Raw genomic sequence first — 18,715 nt, forward strand, 5'->3', positions numbered from 1 at the left:
ATTAGGGGAATAGGAACAGCAAAACATGACAGTACCTTTAATTCGAATTTTGTCAAGTCTCACTAGAATATATCGAGAGAACATCTTCAGAATATTAGGGATCAATGAAATAAAGCCATCTAAATATATTTAGGTTTAGGAAAGTATTTATGAATCATAAAAAACAAGTTTGGATAGCCTTTATGCACGAAAGAAAGAAAACGGTAGTTTGATTCATTCTTAAAATTGCCACACAGTGTACATATAATTATAATAGGGAGAATAGTGTACAATAATAGGCTATACCCTCATCTATTGCCTGCACTAACAATGGAACTGTAATGACAGGGCTAAGTATTGCAGCAAGAGTCAGGTTCAAATTGTTACAGCTTGGTCTGCTCTCTGCTCCATAACGATTTAATTAGCCTACATATCTTTTTTATATTATCAACTGTTACTAATGATGCCCAGCAACAACCACTAATGATCCTCAGCAACAACCACACGGATGCAATGCCGTTTACAGAGGAAGCAAATGAAGGTGAACAAAACAATGAGTGATAATGTCAGCTATACAAACGGAAGGGAACTAACAGTAAATTGGCAGTTGAACATTTTTGTTTATAGGCCCACTGACGGTCGATAATGCTTGTTGCTAATATTTAATATGATACAAATAGGAAACAGAGTGTCACGCCCTGACCGTAGAGAGCTTTTAATGTCTCTATTTTGGTTTGGTCAGGGTGTGATTTGGGTGGGCATTCTATGTCCTTTTTCTATGTTTTGTATTTCTTTGTTTTGGCCGGGTATGGTTCTCAATCAGGGACAGCTGTCTATTGTTGTCTCTGATTGGGAACCATACTTAGGTAGCATTTTCCCACATGGGTTTTGTGGGTAGTTATTTTCTGTTTAGTCTCTGTTACCTGACGGAACTGTTCGCTTTTCATCTTGTTATTTTTATTTGAGTGTTTCTTTGATGAATAAAATCATGAACACTTATCACGCTGTGCTTTGGTCCACTATTCCTTACGACGACGAGCGTTACAGAACTACCCACCACAAACGTACCAAGCAGCGTGGTAACAGGGAGCAGAGGGTTCAGGACTCCTGGACATGGGAGGAGATATTGGACGGACAGGGACCCTGGAGACAGGCTGGAGAATATCGCCACCTGCAAGAAGAACTGGAAGCAGCTAAAGCTGAGAGGCGGCGATATGAGGCAAGGCAGCGCAGCAGGCACAAGAGGCAGCCCCCAATTTTTTGAGAGGGGGGCACACGGGGAGATTGGCGGAGTCAGGCAAGAGACCTGAGCCAACTCCCCGTGCTTACAGGAAGCAGCGTGGTACTGGTCAGGCACCGTGTTATGCGGTGAAGCGCACGGTGTCTCCAGTGCACGCTCATAGCCCGTAGCGCTACATGCCAGCCCCCCGCAAGTGCCATGCGAGAGTGGGCATCCAGCCAGGGCGGATTGTGCCAGCTCAGCGCGTTTGGTCTCCGGTGCGTCGTTTTGGCCCAGGGTATCCTGCGCCGGCTCTGCGGACTGTGTCTCCGGAGAGCCGGGAGGGTTCATTTCGCCCTATGTCTGCGCTCTGCCCGGGTCGGGCGAAAGTGGGCATTGAGCTTAAGGGAGAGGTGCGAGTGGTAAGCACCAGATCTCCAGTGCTCCCCCACAGCCCGGTTCGACCTGTGCCTGCACTCTGGAGGGGCCCGGGCTAAAGTGGGCATTCAGCCTGGAGGAGTGGTGCCAAGGCTGCGCACCAGAGCTCCAGTGCTCCCCCACAGCCCAGTTCATCTGGTGCCTCCTCCACGCACCAGGCCTCCTCCTGGTGGGCCCTGTGGCAGCCCCACGCACCAGGCTGTCTCTGCGTCTCCTCCCTCCAGAGTCGCCCTCCAGTCCAGAGCCTCCAGCGACGCCCTCCAGTCCAGAGCCTCGAGTGTCGCCCTTCAGTCCAGAGGCGCCCTTCAGTCCAGAGCGTCCAGAGGTGCCCTTCGGTCCAGAGGCGCCCTTCGGTCCAGAGGCGCCCTTCGGTGCAGAGGCGCCCTTCGGTCCAGAGGCGCCCTTCAGTCCAGAGGCGCACTTCAGTCCAGAGGCGCCTTCGGTCCAGAGGCGCCCTCCGGTCCATAGGCACCCTTCAGGCCAGAGGCGCCCTTCGGTCCAAAGGCGCCCTTCAGTCCAGAGGCGCCCTTCGGTCAAGAGGCGCCCTTCAGTCCAGAGGCGCCCTTCAGTCCAGAGGCACTCTTCGGTTGGGTTAGAGCCCAGCCAAGCTACCAGAGGACAAACCTGACAGGAAATACTGACTATTCCCACACTATTTGACAACAAGATCAATATAGTGTTAATATATTTTAATTTACTTACTATGTCTTTCCATGTAAATAAAATAAATGGTGAGAGAAAAACAGATCATTTGAACCAATCTCACCTCTTTTTTCAAATCAAATCAAATCAAATCAAATTTTATTTGTCACATACACATGGTTAGCAGATGTTAATGCGAGTGTAGCGAAATGCTTGTGCTTCTAGTTCCGACAATGCAGTGATAACCAACAAGTAATCTAACTAACAATTCCAAAACTACTGTTTTATACACAGTGTAAGGGGATAAAGAATATGTACATAAGGATATATGAATGAGTGATGGTACAGAGCAGCATACAGTAGATGGTATCGAGTACAGTATATACATATGAGATGAGTATGTAGACAAAGTAAACAAAGTGGCATAGTTAAAGTGGCTAGTGATACATGTATTACATAAGGATGCAGTCGATGATGTAGAGTACAGTATATACGTATGCATATGAGATGAATAATGTAGGGTAAGTACATTATATAAGGTAGCATTGTTTAAAGTGGCTAGTGATATATTTACATAATTTCCCATAAATTCCCATTATTAGAGTGGCTGGAGTTGGGTCAGTGTCAATGACAGTGTGTTGGCAGCAGCCACTCAATGTTAGTGGTGGCTGTTTAACAGTCTGATGGCCTTGAGATAGAAGCTGTTTTTCAGTCTCTCGGTCCCAGCTTTGATGCACCTGTACTGACCTCGCCTTCTGGATAATAGCGGGGTGAACAGGCAGTGACTCGGGTGGTTGATGTCCTTGATGATCTTTATGGCCTTCCTGTAACATCGGGTGGTGTAGGTGTCCTGGAGGGCAGGTAGTTTGCCCCCGGTGATGCGTTGTGCAGACCTCACTACCCTCTGGAGAGCCTTACGGTTGAGGGCGGAGCAGTTGCCGTACCAGGCAGTGATACAGCCCGCCAGGATGCTCTCGATTGTGCATCTGTAGAAGTTTGTGAGTGCTTTTGGTGACAAGCCCGAATTTCTTCAGCCTCCTGAGGTTGAAGAGGCGCTACTGCGCCTTCTTCACGACGCTGTCAGTGTGAGTGGACCAATTCAGTTTGTCTGTGATGTGTATGCCGAGGAACTTAAAACTTGCTACCCTCTCCACTACTGTTCCATCGATGTGGATAGGGGTGTGTTCCCTCTGCTGTTTCCTGAAGTCCACAATCATCTCCTTAGTTTTGTTGACGTTGAGTGTGAGGTTATTTTCCTGACACCACACTCCGAGGGCCCTCACCTCCTCCCTGTAGGCCGTCTCGTCGTTGTTGGTAATCAAGCCTACCATTGTTGTGTCGTCCGCAAACTTGATGATTGAGTTGGAGGCGTGCGTGGCCACGCAGTCGTGGGTGAACAGGGAGTACAGGAGAGGGCTCAGAACGCACCCTTGTGGGGCCCCCGTGTTGAGGATCAGCGGGGAGGAGATGTTGTTGCCTACCCTCACTACCTGGGGGCGGCCCGTCAGGAAGTCCAGTACCCAGTTGCACAGGGCGGGGTCGAGACCCAGGGTCTCGAGCTTGATGACGAGCTTGGAGGGTACTATGGTGTTGAATGCCGAGCTGTAGTCGATGAACAGCATTCTCACATAGGTATTCCTCTTGTCCAGGTGGGTTAGGGCAGTGTGCAGTGTGGTTGAGATTGCATCGTCTGTGGACCTATTTGGGCGGTAAGCAAATTGGAGTGGGTCTAGGGTGTCAGATAGGGTGGAGGTGATATGGTCCTTGACTAGTCTCTCAAAGCACTTCATGATGACGGAAGTGAGTGCTACGGGGCGGTAGTCATTTAGCTCAGTTACCTTAGCTTTCTTGGGAACAGGAACAATAGTGGCCCTCTTGAAGCATGTGGGAACAGCAGACTGGTATAGGGATTGATTGAATATGTCCGTAAACACACCGGCCAGCTGGTCTGCGCATGCTCTGAGGGCGCGGCTGGGGATGCCGTCTGGGCCTGCAGCCTTGCGAGGGTTAACACGTTTAAATGTCTTACTCACCTCGGCTGCAGTGAAGGAGAGACCGCATGTTTTCGTTGCAGGCTGTGTCAGTGGCACTGTATTGTCCTCAAGGCGGGCAAAAAAGTTATTTAGTCTGCCTGGGAGCAAGACATCCTGGTCCGTGACTGGGCTGGGTTTCTTCTTGTAGTCCGTGATTGACTGTAGACCCTGCCACATGCCTCTTGTGTCTGAGCCGTTGAATTGAGATTCTACTTTGTCTCTGTACTGACGCTTAGCTTGTTTGATAGCCTTGCGGAGGGAATAGCTGCACTGTTTGTATTCGGTCATGTTGCCAGACACCTTGCCCTGATTAAAAGCAGTGGTTCGCGCTTTCAGTTTCACGCGAATGCTGCCATCAATCCACTGTTTCTGGTTAGGGAATGTTTTTATCGTTGCTATGGGAACGACATCTTCAACGCAAGTTCTAATGAACTCGCACACCGAATCAGCGTATTCGTCAATATTTTTATCTGACGCAATACGAAACATGTCCCAGTCCACGTGATGGAAGCAGTCTTGGAGTGTGGAGTCCGCTTGGTCGGACCAGCGTTGGACAGACCTCAGCATGGGAGCCTCTTGTTTTAGTTTCTGCCTGTAGGCAGGGATCAACAAAATGGAGTCGTGGTCAGCTTTTCCGAAAGGGGGGCGGGGCATGGCCTTATATGCGTCGCGGAAGTTAGAGTAACAATGATCCAAGGTTTTACCACCCCTGGTTGCGCAATCGATATGCTGATAAAATTTAGGGAGTCTTGTTTTCAGATTAGCTTTGTTAAAATCCCCAGCTACAATGAATGCAGCCTCCGGATAAATGGTTTCCAGTTTGCAAAGAGTTAAATAAAGTTCGTTCAGAGCTATCGATGTGTCTGCTTGGGGGGGGTATATACGGCTGTGATTATAATCGAAGAGAATTCTCTTGGAAGATAATGCGGTCTACATTTGATTGTGAGGAATTCTAAATCAGGTGAACAGAAGGATTTGAGTTCCTGTATGTTTCTTTCATCACACCATGTCTCGTTAGTCATGAGGCATACGCCCCCGCCACTCTTCTTACCAGAAAGATGTTTGTTTCTGTCGGCGCGATGCGTGGAGAAACCCGTTGGCTGCACCGCATCGGATAGCGTCTTCCCAGTAAGCCATGTTTCCGTGAAGCAGAGAACGTTGCAGTCTCTGATGTCCCTCTGGAATGCTACCCTTGCCCGGATTTCATCAACCTTGTTGTCAAGAGACTGGACATTGGCAAGAAGAATGCTGGGGAGTGGTGCGCGATGTGCCCTTGTCCAGAGTCTGACCAGAAGACCGCTACGTTTCCCTCTTTTTCGGAGTCGTTTTTTGGGTCGCTGCATGCGATCCATTCCGTTGTCCTGTTTGTAAGGCAGAACACAGGATCCGCGTCGCGGAAAACATATTCTTGGTCGTACTGATGGTGAGTTGACGCTGATCTTATATTCAGTAGTTCTTCTCGACTGTATGTAATGAAACCTAAGATGACCTGGGGTACTAATGTAAGAAATAACACGTAAAAAAAACACGTCCAGAGGCACCCTTCAGTCCAGAGGCGCCCTTCGGTCCAGAGGTGCCCTTCGGTCCAGAGGCGCCCTTCAGTCCAGAGGCGCCCTTCGGTCCAGAGGCGCCCTTCGGTCCAGAGGCGCCCTTCGGTCCAGAGGCGCCCTTCGGTCCAGAGGCACCCTTCAGGCCAGAGGCGCCCTTCGGTCCAAAGGCGCCCTTCAGTCCAGAGGCGCCCTTCGGTCTAGAGGCGCCCTTCAGTCCAGAGGCGCCCTTCGGTCCAGAGGCGCCCTTCGGTCCAGAGGCGCCCTTCAGTCCAGAGGCACCCTTCGGTCCGGAGCTTCCAGCGGCGTCCTCCAGTCTAGGGCTCTCTACAAGGGTCCCCAGTCCGGGGTCGGCGGCGAGGGTCCCCAGAGGTGGACCGGGGGCAACGTCCCTCACCAGAGCCGCCACCGCAGAGAAATGCCCACCCAGACCCTCCTCTATAGGTCCAGGTTTCGATTTTTGTTTTGTTATTTTTGTTTGAGTGTTTCTTTGATGAATAAAATCATGAACACTTATCACGCTGTGCTTTGGTTCACTATTCCATCCCTGCAAGTTAAAAAGCCATACCATTTGGAATCTGCTCAAAGGCACAGTATTTCATAAACTTTACTGTTGGAAAGTTGATATGTTGATATGCTCCTGTTTGCTGCCATATGACTAGTTTCACATTTGTCTCCAGCGATTATAAGGTAAAATAGATCTAAAACAAGTGTAATTTATATTTACAATTCCCTTAGCCAAACAGATTACTCATTTACCTAGATCTTATCAATAACTTCTTAAGGACGTGGTACCGAGGTGGGAACCACAATCAGCGGAAATGTTAAAGAGCGCCACCTATAGAGGTTGATAAACCTCAAACTTTCATTAAAATTGACATACAATATACTGAATTAAAGCTACACTCGTTGTGAATCTATCCACCAAGTCAGATTTGTAAAATGCTTTTCGGCAAAAGCATGAGAAGCTATTATCTGATACCATGCACCCTCAAAATACTGCAACATCACATAACACGACAGATTTTGCGTTAGCCGGCGCAAACCAAAAACGCTGAAATAAAATATAAAACACTTCGAAATACTTTTGTAATGCAACTTTAGGTATTAGTACACGTTAATAAGCGATAAAATTCATCAGGAGGCGATGTAAATTCTTTAGCTATCCGTGTCCGGAGGGAAGGAGTTCCCTTGAACCGGTTAGACCAAGAATCAATTGCGAATCAAATGACAAGACTCTAGACAACGTGTGGAAGCTGTAGGCACTGCAACCTCGGCCTACTTTAATTCGATTCACTTTGAACAATTCCTTGAAGTCGCGGATGGATATTTTTTTCCATTTTCATTGATCATATTTTCATGCACTTTTCGATGAAACGCACGTTCTGTTATAGTCACAGCCGTGATTTAACCAGTTTTAGAAACGTCTGAGTGTTTTCTATCCACACATACTAATCGTATGCATATACTATATTCCTGGCATGAATAGCAGGGCGCTGAAATGTTGCGCGATTTTTAACAAAAAGCTGTGAAAAGCTGCTTGAATTCTCTACTTCCTTAACAGGTTTTAACAGGTTGTAAATTACATTGCATGGAAAATAGTATTATTTCTATCGGAAAAAATTAAGTAGAGGCTTTTTCCACTTGGAATTGGTAGGTTCACAAGAGCTTATTCATGTCTTCCTTACGTGTAAAGGTGGTGGAATTGTTAGGGAATTAAGTCAAGGTCAGAATACGGCCCTTGCAGTGAAGCACAAACACATATACATATCACACACGCACGTACACGCACACACACATACACACACACACACAAATATACATAATCCCATTCTCCCCTGTTTAGAGTCCTGTAGTTGTGCCTTCCCATTGTTTTTGTTATTGTTATTGCTCCTGTGGTGTGTTCATTAGCTCGAGCCCCTGGTGATCATGCCATTCATGTGCACCCCGTCATGCCATGAGAGATGCTCCCCACTGGCCGGCTGCCTACAGCCACATGAATGACTGCTGTATATTTTTTACCTGATTCATAGAAAAATGATGTACCACAATATAATGCTGAACACGGAAGTTGGATCATATTTCAATTAAACCCTCACAGATGATGCTGATGTAAATCTGTTTGAGGTGTATAGTGACCTATACTGTATAAAGGTGTGACAGCAACCAGAGTAATCTCAAAATAGGGGGCATTGTGTGTGTACCCGACGTTGCGTTGCTTGTTTAGCGAGTATCACTTCCCCCTGATTCGACTCATACCTGGCTGGAATTCGGGACCTCGGCTTTGCTAACACACGTTACTGCCCTCCTTGACAACCTTCCAAAGGTTTGAGCCACCCAAAAACGTTCCATCTGCGACATTTCAAGCTAGCTGTGGAGTGAGTTTACGGTACGCTCTGAACTCTGTTACGTGCGTATGTTTGTCAGTGTGCATTTATGTGCATGCTTCTCTCTGCAGTCTACAGTGTTCTATAATTTCCTCATCTGAAGAAAATGTACTACCATGATGACTCATATTATTGTTTCTCTGAACAAGATTGGATGTGTTCCAATACATTATACTTTCTAATGTGCACTTGAAATCACATGCAGTTACATGAGGTTGAAATTCAAATGAAACCCACAGTTTGACTCTCAGCCCAACAGACAGCTCTGACCAACCATGTCAGCTAAATTTGACATTCTCCGTTTGATATCCAATGATTCAGAGGAATCAGAGGAATTATTATAATTTGCCAGGAAAAAAAACAAAACTGTAAAGAGTCTCTTTGATAACAGACCGTATTATGCCTACCTCTCCTCTCTAAGATATATGTGTTAGATCCTTGACAGATGCTTAGAGTTTGTTATCTAAGAGAGTCAGTCACAGGAATCACAGAGGTATGACACCTGGAAGGGGAGGAGAATACCTTTAGCCATCTCTAGCCTCGTTTACTGTATATCATTCACATTAAATGGGTTGCATTAATTAACAACACGTCTCCCTCCTGATAGCAATTACAGCATCGGCATGTCATCAAGGCCACAGTTATGCAAATCCTGTAATTCCCAGAGGCCCGGAAGCCATCTCCATGCTTGGGTGAATCTAGTAAAGAACCATCCATTCCTTGGTTTTTTTCTCTCTCTCTCTCTCTCTCTCTCTCTCTCTCTCTCTCTCTCTCTCTCTCTCTCTCTCTCTCTCTCTCTCTCTCTCTCTCTCTCTCTCTCTCTCTCTCTGCCCTCCAAATGGCTTACTGATGTCAGAACACATGTTATTTGGTTTTAGAATGTAAGACAGGCAACTGTGCTTTGTAGGGAGTTCATTAAAATGAGTTCTTATTAAATTTTTAGTTGTTTCTTCCATTGGGTCTGTAGACATCATACATCGGCTTTTACAATCTAGTTTGAAATTCTGAATGATGCCAGGGAGTGACACAATCTCAGCAATCAACAATGACATAAATCTTGAGAGAGAAAAAGAGAGAAAGCCCCACGGAGCACACAACAAGGCTAATGGTGCAGGACAGCAGCAGCAAACAGGACAGTAGTAGGACTGTAGTAGTAGGACTGTCACGGACTGTTTCTATGTTTCGGCCTAGTTTGATTCTCAATCAGAGACAACTAATGACACCTGCCTCTGATTGAGAACCATACTAGGCCGAAACATAGAAATATCCAAATCATAGAAAACAAACATAGACTGCCCACCCCAACTCACGCCCTGATCATACTAAATAATGACAAAACAAAGGAAATAAAGGTCAGAACGTGACAAGGACAGAAGCAGCAAGCAGGATAGCAGCAGCAAGCAAGGCAGCAGCAGCAAGCAGGGCAGTAGTAGGACAGCAGGAGCAAGCAGGACAGCAGCAGCAAGCAGGGCAGTAGCAGGACAGCAGCAGCAAGCAGGACAGCAGCAGCAAGCAGGGCAGTAGCAGGACAGCAGCAGCAAGCAGGACAGCAGCAAGCAGGGCAGTAGTAGGACAGCAGCAGCAAGCAGTACAGCAGCAGCAAACAGGGCAGTAGTAGGACAGCAGCAGCAAGCAGGGCAGTAGTAGGACAGCAGAAGCAAGCAGGACAGCAGCAAGCAGGGCAGTAGTAGGACAGCAGCAGCAAGCAGGACAGCAGCAGCAAACAGGGCAGTAGTAGGACAGCAGCAGCAAGCAGGACAGCAGCAGCAAGCAGGGCAGCAGCAGCAAGCAGGACAGTAGTAGGACAGCAGCAGCAAGCAGGACAGTAGCAGCAAGCAGGACAGCAGCAGCAAGCAGGGCAGCAGCAGCAAGCAGGACAGCAGCAGCAAGCAGGACAGAAGCAGCAAGCAGGGCAGTAGTAGGACAGCAACAACGAGCAGGACAGCAGCAGCAAGCAGGACAGTAGTAGGACAGCAGCAGCAAACAGGACAGTAGTAGGACAGCAGCAGCAAGCAGGACAGCAGCAGCAAGCAGGACAGAAGCAGCAGCAAACAGGACAGTAGTAGGACAGCAGCAGCAAGCAGGGCAGTAGTAGGACAGCAGCAGCAAGCAGGACAGCAGCAGCAAGCAGGACAGCAGCAGCAAGCAGCAAACAGGCCAGTAGTAGGACAGCAGCAGCAAGCAGGGCAGCAGCAGCAAGCAGGACAGCAGCAGCAAGCAGGACAGCAGCAGCAAGCAGGGCAGTAGTAGGACAGCAGCAGCAAGCAGGACAGCAGCAGCAAACAGGACAGTAGAAGGACAGCAGCAGCAAGCAGGACAGCAGCAGCAAGCAGGACAGCAGCAAGCAGGACAGCAGTAGGACAGCAGTAGGACAGCAGCAGCAAGCAGCAAACAGGCCAGTAGTAGGACAGCAGCAGCAAGCAGGGCAGCAGCAGCAAGCAGGACAGCAGCAGCAAGCAGGACAGCAGCAGCAAGCAGGACAGCAGTAGGACAGCAGCAGCAAGCAGGACAGCAGCAGCAAGCAGGACAGCAGCAGCAAGCAGGACAGCAGTAGGACAGCAGCAGCAAGCAGGACAGCAGCAAGCAGGGCAGTAGTAGGACAGCAGCAGCAAGCAGGGCAGTAGTAGGACAGCAGCAAGCAGGACAGCAGCAGCAAACAGGGCAGTAGTAGGACAGCAGCAGCAAGCAGGACAGCAGCAGCAAGCAGGGCAGTAGTAGGACAGCAGCAGCAAGCAGGACAGCAGCAGCAAGCAGGACAGCAGCAAGCAGGGCAGTAGTAGGACAGCAGAAGCAAGCAGGGCAGTAGTAGGACAGCAGCAGCAAGCAGGACAGAAGCAGCAGCAAACAGGACAGTAGTAGGACAGCAGCAGCAAGCAGGACAGCAGCAGCAAGCAGGGCATTAGTAGGACAGCAGCAGCAAGCAGGACAGCAGTAGGACAGCAGCAGCAAGCAGGACAGCAGCAAGCAGGGCAGTAGTAGGACAGCAGCACCAAGCAGGACAGTAGCAGCAAGCAGGGCAGCAGCAGCAAGCAGGACAGCAGCAGCAAGCAGGGCAGTAGTAGGACAGCAGCAGCAAGCAGGGCAGTAGTAGGACAGCAGAAGCAAGCAGGACAGCAGCAGCAAGCAGGGCAGTAGTAGGACAGCAGCAGCAAGCAGGACAGCAGTAGGACAGCAGCAGCAAGCAGGACAGCAGCAGCAAGCAGGGCAGCAGCAGCAAGCAGGGCAGTAGTAGGACAGCAGCAGCAAGCAGGGCAGTAGTAGGACAGCAGCAGCAAGCAGGACAGCAGCAGCAAACAGGGCAGTAGTAGGACAGCAGCAGCAAGCAGGACAGCAGCAGCAAACAGGGCAGTAGTAGGACAGCAGCAGCAAACAGGACAGCAGTAGGACAGCAGCAGCAAGCAGGGCAGCAGCAGCAAGCAGGGCAGCAGCAGCAAGCAGGACAGCAGCAGCAAGCAGGGCAGAAGCAGCAAGCAGGACAGAAGCAGCAGCAAACAGGACAGTAGTAGGACAGCAGCAGCAAGCAGGGCAGTAGTAGGACAGCAGCAGCAAGCAGGACAGCAGCAGCAAGCAGCAAACAGGACAGTAGTAGGACAGCAGCAGCAAGCAGGACAGCAGCAGCAAGCAGGACAGCAGCAGCAAGCAGGACAGCAGTAGCAAGCAGGGCAGTAGTAGGACAGCAGCAGCAAGCAGGACAGCAGCAGCAAGCAGGGCAGTAGTAGGACAGCAGCAGCAAGCAGGACAGCAGCAGCAAACAGGACAGTAGTAGGACAGCAGCAGCAAGCAGGACAGCAGTAGGACAGCAGCAGCAAGCAGGAGAGCAGCAAGCAGGGCAGTAGTAGGACAGCAGCAGCAAGCAGGGCAGTAGTAGGACAGCAGCAGCAAGCAGGACAGAAGCAGCAGCAAACAGGACAGAAGCAGCAGCAAACAGGACAGAAGCAGCAACAAACAGGACAGTAGTAGGACAGCAGCAGCAGGACAGCAGGCAAGCAGGAGGAGGACAGCAGCAGCAAGCAGGGCAGCAGTAGGACAGCAGCAGCAAACAAGGCAGCAGAAGCAAACAGGGCAGCAGCAGGGCAGCAGTAGCACAGCAGCAGCAAACAGGGCAGGAGCAATCAGGGCAGCAGCAGGGCAGCAGTAGGACAGCAGCAGCAAGCAGGGCAGCAGTAGGACAGCAGAAGCAAGCAGGGCAGCAGTAGGACAGCAGCAGCAAGCAAGGCAGCAGCAGCAAACTGGGTAGCAGCAGGGCAGCAGTAGGACAGCAGCAGCAAACAGGGCAGGAGCAATCAGGGCAGCAGCAGGGCAGCAGTAGGACAACAGCAGCAAGCAGGGCAGCATCAGGGCAGCAGCAGGGCAGCAGCAGGTCAGCAGAAGCAAACAGGGCAGCAGCAGGGCAGCAGTAGGACAGCAGCAGCAAACAGGGCAGCAGCAGGGCAGGAGCAGCAAACAGGGCAGCAGCAGGGCAGCAGTAGGACAGCAGCAGCAAGCAGGGCAGCAGCAGCAAACAGGGCAGCAGCAGGGCAGCAGTAGGACAGCAGCAGCAAGCAGGGCAGGAGCAAGCAGGGCAGCAGCAGCAAACAGGGCAGCAGCAGGGCAGCAGTAAGACAGCAGCAGCAAACAGGGCAGGAGCAAGCAGGGCAGCAGCAGCAAACAGGGCAGCAGTAGGACAGTAGCAGCAAGCAGGGCAGCAGTAAGCAGGGCAGCAGCAGCAAACAGGGCAGCAGCAGGGCAGCAGTAGGACAGCAACAGCAAGCAGGGCAGCAGTAGGACAGTAGCAGCAAGCAGGGCAGCAGCAAGCAGGGCAGCAGTGGGTGGATGCTGAGGAGCTGAGTGAGGAATAAGGAGGACATGGGGGAGGAGAGAGCTCTATGGGGAACATAATAGAGGACCTTATTATGTGTTGAAAGCACAGCAGGGGATATTCTCATGCCCCCAGTGCTGGGATTTGAGTCCTGGGTTCGAAAGGGTAACCACAGACAAAGGGTGGGAAGGTGGCACTGAATTAATGTGACCATGATTCCCATTCAAGTGAAAACTGTCGAAAACATAGATAGATGTAAGGCCAGACACCATGGTATTAGAAACCAGGGCTGAGAAAGGTGGCATTCTCTCCTAAGATTATTTCTAACCCAGATATCTCCTGTACAGCACTGTGATGCAAGATGGGGAATGTATCAAGTATTTTTGATAGCATGGTTGTTGAGACATAAAGAATTCCATTTGCCTGTTGTTTATGAAGCATCCATTTCCCCTTGACAGTTGTGTCTCATACAAGTCACTGAATAATACTCTTTTTGAGTTACCCTGAAGGCTATTTGAATGTCTTAATTAGATGGCGCTCTGGCTAGGACCGTCATGAATGTCAATGAGCAGTATACCACATCCCCATTATCATTCCAAACATTGAGATGGTATATATGGTGGTATTGTTTTGCAGACCATTAAGTGAGAAGCACATTTGACATTTAAGAGGAGGGTAAGAGAGAGAAAAAAGCTACACAGAGAACAAGTGGTCCCTGAAGCATATTATTTTCCCTTCAATATTTTAAGGTCAGAACAATTTAGAGCCCTCTTTTCACACCCAGGCCAGGAAAGATAGAAATGTAAGATTGGTCACTCGTGGTTTAATGTGTGTGTGTGTGTGTGTGTGTGTGTGTGTGTGTGTGTGTGTGTGTGTGTGTGTGTGTGTGTGTGTGTGTGTGTGTGTGTGTGTGTGTGTGTGTGTGTGTGTGTGTGTGTGTGTGTGTGCGTGCGTGCGTGCGTGCGTGCGTGCTGCTGAATGCTTAGAGTGAACATGTGTTTGTGTGTGCATGCATGCTTGCTAATTTTGTGTGTGCTAATTATTTCATAGTACTGTATTAGCATCATATTGTAATGAATTGTACTAATTAGCATGAGAGCACAAAAGTGATCTAAATAGTATCTGTAATTTTGTCAAAGTAATATACCTATTAGGAAGGCAAATTACTAACATCTGCTGGCCCACTTTCATGGTGCTAATAACTTCATTTCAATGAATGGGTCTGGATGTTTGGAGATATTATGATATCATGTTTCTGTGCATATACAAATATCTGCACAGAATACAGATACTTATTTAACTAGGCAAGTCAGTTAAGAACAAATTCTTATTTTCAATTACAGCCTAGGAACAGTGGGTTAGCTGCTTGTTCAGGGGTAGAACAACAGATTTGTACCTTGCCAGCTCAGGAGTTTGAACTTGCAACCTTCTGGTTACTAGTCGAACACTCTAACCACTAGGCTACCCTGCCGCCCCAGAAAAGTTGGCTGAAGGTTTAGTAAGGTGTTTATTTTTAATATATTTTTTAAAAACTTTATTTAACTCGACAAGTCAGTTAAAGAACAAATTCTTATTTACAATAACAGCCTACCCAAGCCAAACCCTAACTCAGACAACGCTGGGCCAATTGGTCATCGCCCTATGGGACTCCCAATCACAGCCGGTTGTGATACAGCCTGGAATCGAACCAGGGTCTGTAGTGACATCTCTAGCACTGAGATGTGTCTCTTAAACAGCTGCGCCACTCAGGAGGTGGAGAGAGAGAGATTAAGCTGGTTACAGTCATAACATCATGCGGTATGGGTCTGCTGCAGGGAGGAAGGCATCCATAATTCACCAGGCCTGCAACAGAGAGGAGGTTTTCTGTCCCACAGGAGCCATATTGAGCTTGTAGTACAGGACAGCTCACCCAGCTTGCATATGCATTGCTGCTGCTCCTCTCTCTCTCTCTCTCTCTCTCTCTCTCTCTCTCTCTCTCTCTCTCTCTCTCTCTCTCTCTCTCTCTCTCTCTCTCTTTCTTTCTTTCTTTCTCTTGGCCTGTGGCAGACCCAAGGTGACCTGTCTGGGGGATATTATCCCTGAACCCAGCACCCAGCAACCACCAGGACAGGAACTAACTCAGTCACCATGACAACCAGGATTCACTCTGAGCCTCAGCTCAGTCATTATGTAGAAGGACATTCAGCATAGTGAACAGCACACCTATGGGCGAGAGGTTTTCAGGATGTTGCAGTGCAACGCACACAGATTAGAAAGGAAAACACACAGGGGTGGTATCAGCGACAATTTGACTCCAAAGACAATCTCATCTCTGGCGTACAGTGACAGTAATTACAAAGGATGTGTAATTATACAATTATCACTGCTCACATTTTCAGAGGGCTCAACGCACAAAATATGCCAGCTAGCTGAAGAAAAAGAGCATAAGCCAAGCTAAATGTGTGCTGCATGGTGCATCTCACACTGGCCCATTAATAAGAATGCTTACATAGATAAATAATCAGAGTTCTCCCAGTAATTGCAAATTTCCTGTCAATGAGCTATGTATACATTGGAGTGACTAACCACTGCGGATTGGTTTTCTACTTCTTTGGTTTGGAGCTCCTGCTGGGCTGCTTCCACCTGGTTGTGGATACAGGTTAGAAAGGCCTCAGGAGGTAGGAGGAATGGAGCTGCATGGTGATGGTGAAGTGATGGTGTAGGATGCTGGAAAAGGCTGATATGACCACAGTAGGTGGGAGAGGTAGGGATGTTGCATTTCAATGTGTGTATCTATGCAGCTATGCTCTTGCTAGGTAGTTTCTCTATTGTCTGACCTTGTCTGTCCAGTGGGGTCAATAGAACGCCTTCTGCCATGTGATAAATGATTAGAAAGAAAATATCAGCTTTGTTTGATGAATCCTTACAGACATGTCAAAAGTGTATTTCATGCATAGTGTAGCAGTTCAAGTGCACTGATGATGAACACACTCATGTCACTACTGGCTACCAGGTTGTCCGTGCATTTTGATCTGAACCAACAGTTTTGACTGTTGTGAGATATTTTTCGCGGGTAGCCTAGCGGATGAGAGCGTTGGGCCAGTAACGAAAGGTTGGTGGTTCAATTCCCCAAAATTTGACAATCTGTCATTGAGCAAGGCACTTAACCCTAATTTCTCTTCTAAGTTGCACTGGATAAGAGTGTCTTCTAAATTACTAAAATGTTAAATGTTGTACAAGACTAGGTAGAGGACTATGTCCACAATGAATTCTCTCCCACAAATACAAACATACTGTATATACAGCACAGTCACCTACCAACCAAACCATTGACCAAATTTCACCTGTTCTTGACTGAGGACAAATACCCCTTGTACCTCAACCCTTAGAAAGTACAATTACACACCCCACTCTCTCTTCATGGGCATGCCTGCAATCATGGGGTGCACCAGTCAGTGAGGCTCTTTGCCCAGGGGCGCCCACCACTAATATGCTAGCTGATTACACAAGGTCACCGATTAAACTAGGAACGTATTGATCCCCCGCTCAATGGAACATGCAGCCAGCCTCTCCTCTCCCAGTTCTTCCCTGCCCAGAGGATTTGAAATGCTCTCCTCCAGCCCTAGAGAGGACATCTTAGAAAAAAACAAACGTAATCTACAGCCATCGACAGTTACACACAGCAAACTCTCCTTGGGGGTGGGGGGGAGTGGAGAGAGTTGATGTAAATGATAAAGTAAATTATAAAGATTTTTTGTTAGAATTATCTCATTCCAACAGTATAATTCATCTTTCTTTCCTTCCTAAGGTCTTCCCAGGCAACAAAAAAAGCGATCAAAAACTTTTAGGAGACACGCTGGCTGGAGCTTTCTCACTCCTATGTGATTTCTCAGCCTGTTCATAAACGTGAACATTGTCAAAAATAACAAGAGTCTGTTGTAAACATAAATTATATTGATGTTGATGATGATTATAGAAGAATGCTTTGGCCCAGGCATCGTGCTGTTTAATATTAGTCCTTCACTGATAACATACTGCACAGTTGCATCATCACAGATATACCTAAGGGAAAAGTAACTACAAAGAAAGCACTGTGTCATGCCATGATCTGTTTCACCTGTCTTTGTGTTTGTCTCCACCCTCCTCCAGGTGTCGCCCATCTTCCCCATTATCCCCTGTGTATTTATACCTGTGTTCTCTGTTTGTCTGTTGCCAGTTTGTTTTGTTTGTAAAACCTACCAGTGTTTGTTTCCCTGCTCCTACCTGGTTTCCTGCTCCTGTTTTCTAGTCCTACCTGGTTTTGACTGTTCTGCATGCCCTGACCCTGAGACTACCTGTCGTTTTGTACCTTACCCCAGCTTTCTGAATTATTGACCCCTGCCTGCCCTTACCCTGAGACTGCCTGCCGTTCTGGACCCATTACACCCTTTCTGGATTACTGACCACTGCCTGCCTTGACCGGTCGTTTGCCTGCCCCTGTGGTTGTAATAGACTCTTGTTACTTCTACACTGTCTGCATCTGGGTCTTACCTCAAATGTGATACTGTCGAAGTTATCATCATCAAGTCAGCAAAACAAAATTCCCAGAACCTACCACAAAAGCAGGCATGATTGAACGCCTCCTAACAACCCACTCTGATATGTAAGCACAGCCTGACTCATAGAAAACATTGTTTGGAAGGGAACCTATTAATACTGTACCATGTTCCTGATGGGACATAATGTTCTGCGATAGTTCAGCAGGAGAGTACTAGCTACTGATGCCTGAGACTTGGAAAGAGAGCGTGACTCATGCTCAGATCATTGTGTTGGAGGTAAAGGCTATTATTCCACATAATCAGATAGGACTCATGAACATCAGTGTGGTGAATTAGGTCAGTGAGAGTGTTAACTTAATTACCCCAGTATGGAGTTGGAGGTATGGAGTGGAAAGACATTATTATTATCAGCCCCTTCGAATGTGGGGATGAAATACTGAATACTTTACATCAAGTAGCCACCCTTTGCCTTGACAGCTTTGCACACTTGGCATTCTCACAAGAGTGTGTGTAATAAAGTAGGTGAGATGCCCTCTCCTAATCAAAACTCAAATAATTTGTTTTAGAGGCCAGTGCACAAAGAATGCCTCACCTTACACTATATATACAAAGTATTTGGACACCCTTTCAAATTAGTGTATTTGGCTATTTCAGCCACACCGATTGCTGACACGTGTAAAAAAATTGAGCACGCAGCCATGCAATCTCCATAGACAAACATTGGTAGTAGATTGGCCTTACTAAAGAGCTCAATGACATTCAACGTGGCACCGTCACAGGATGCCACCTTTCCAACAAGTGAGTAGGTCAAATTTCTGCCCTGTTATAGCTGCCAAGGTCAACTTTAAGTGCTTTTATTGTGAAGGGGAAACGTCTAGGAGCAACAACGGCTCAGCCGCAAAGTTGTAGGCCATACAAGCTCACAGAACAGGACCGCTGAGTACAGAAGCGCGTAGCGCATAAAAATCGTCTGTCCTCGGTTTCAACATTCAGTACAGTTCCAAACTGCCTCCGGAAGCAACGTCAGCACAATAACTGTTCATCGGGAATCTGTGTATGGCGGATGCGAGGAGTATGCTACTTGCCCTAATGTCTAGTGCCAACTCTAAAGTTTGGTGGAGGAGGAATAATGGTCTGGGGCAGTTTTCATGGTTC

This window comes from Oncorhynchus gorbuscha, linkage group LG18 (assembly GCF_021184085.1).
Source record: "Oncorhynchus gorbuscha isolate QuinsamMale2020 ecotype Even-year linkage group LG18, OgorEven_v1.0, whole genome shotgun sequence".
Taxonomy (NCBI): domain Eukaryota; kingdom Metazoa; phylum Chordata; class Actinopteri; order Salmoniformes; family Salmonidae; genus Oncorhynchus; species Oncorhynchus gorbuscha.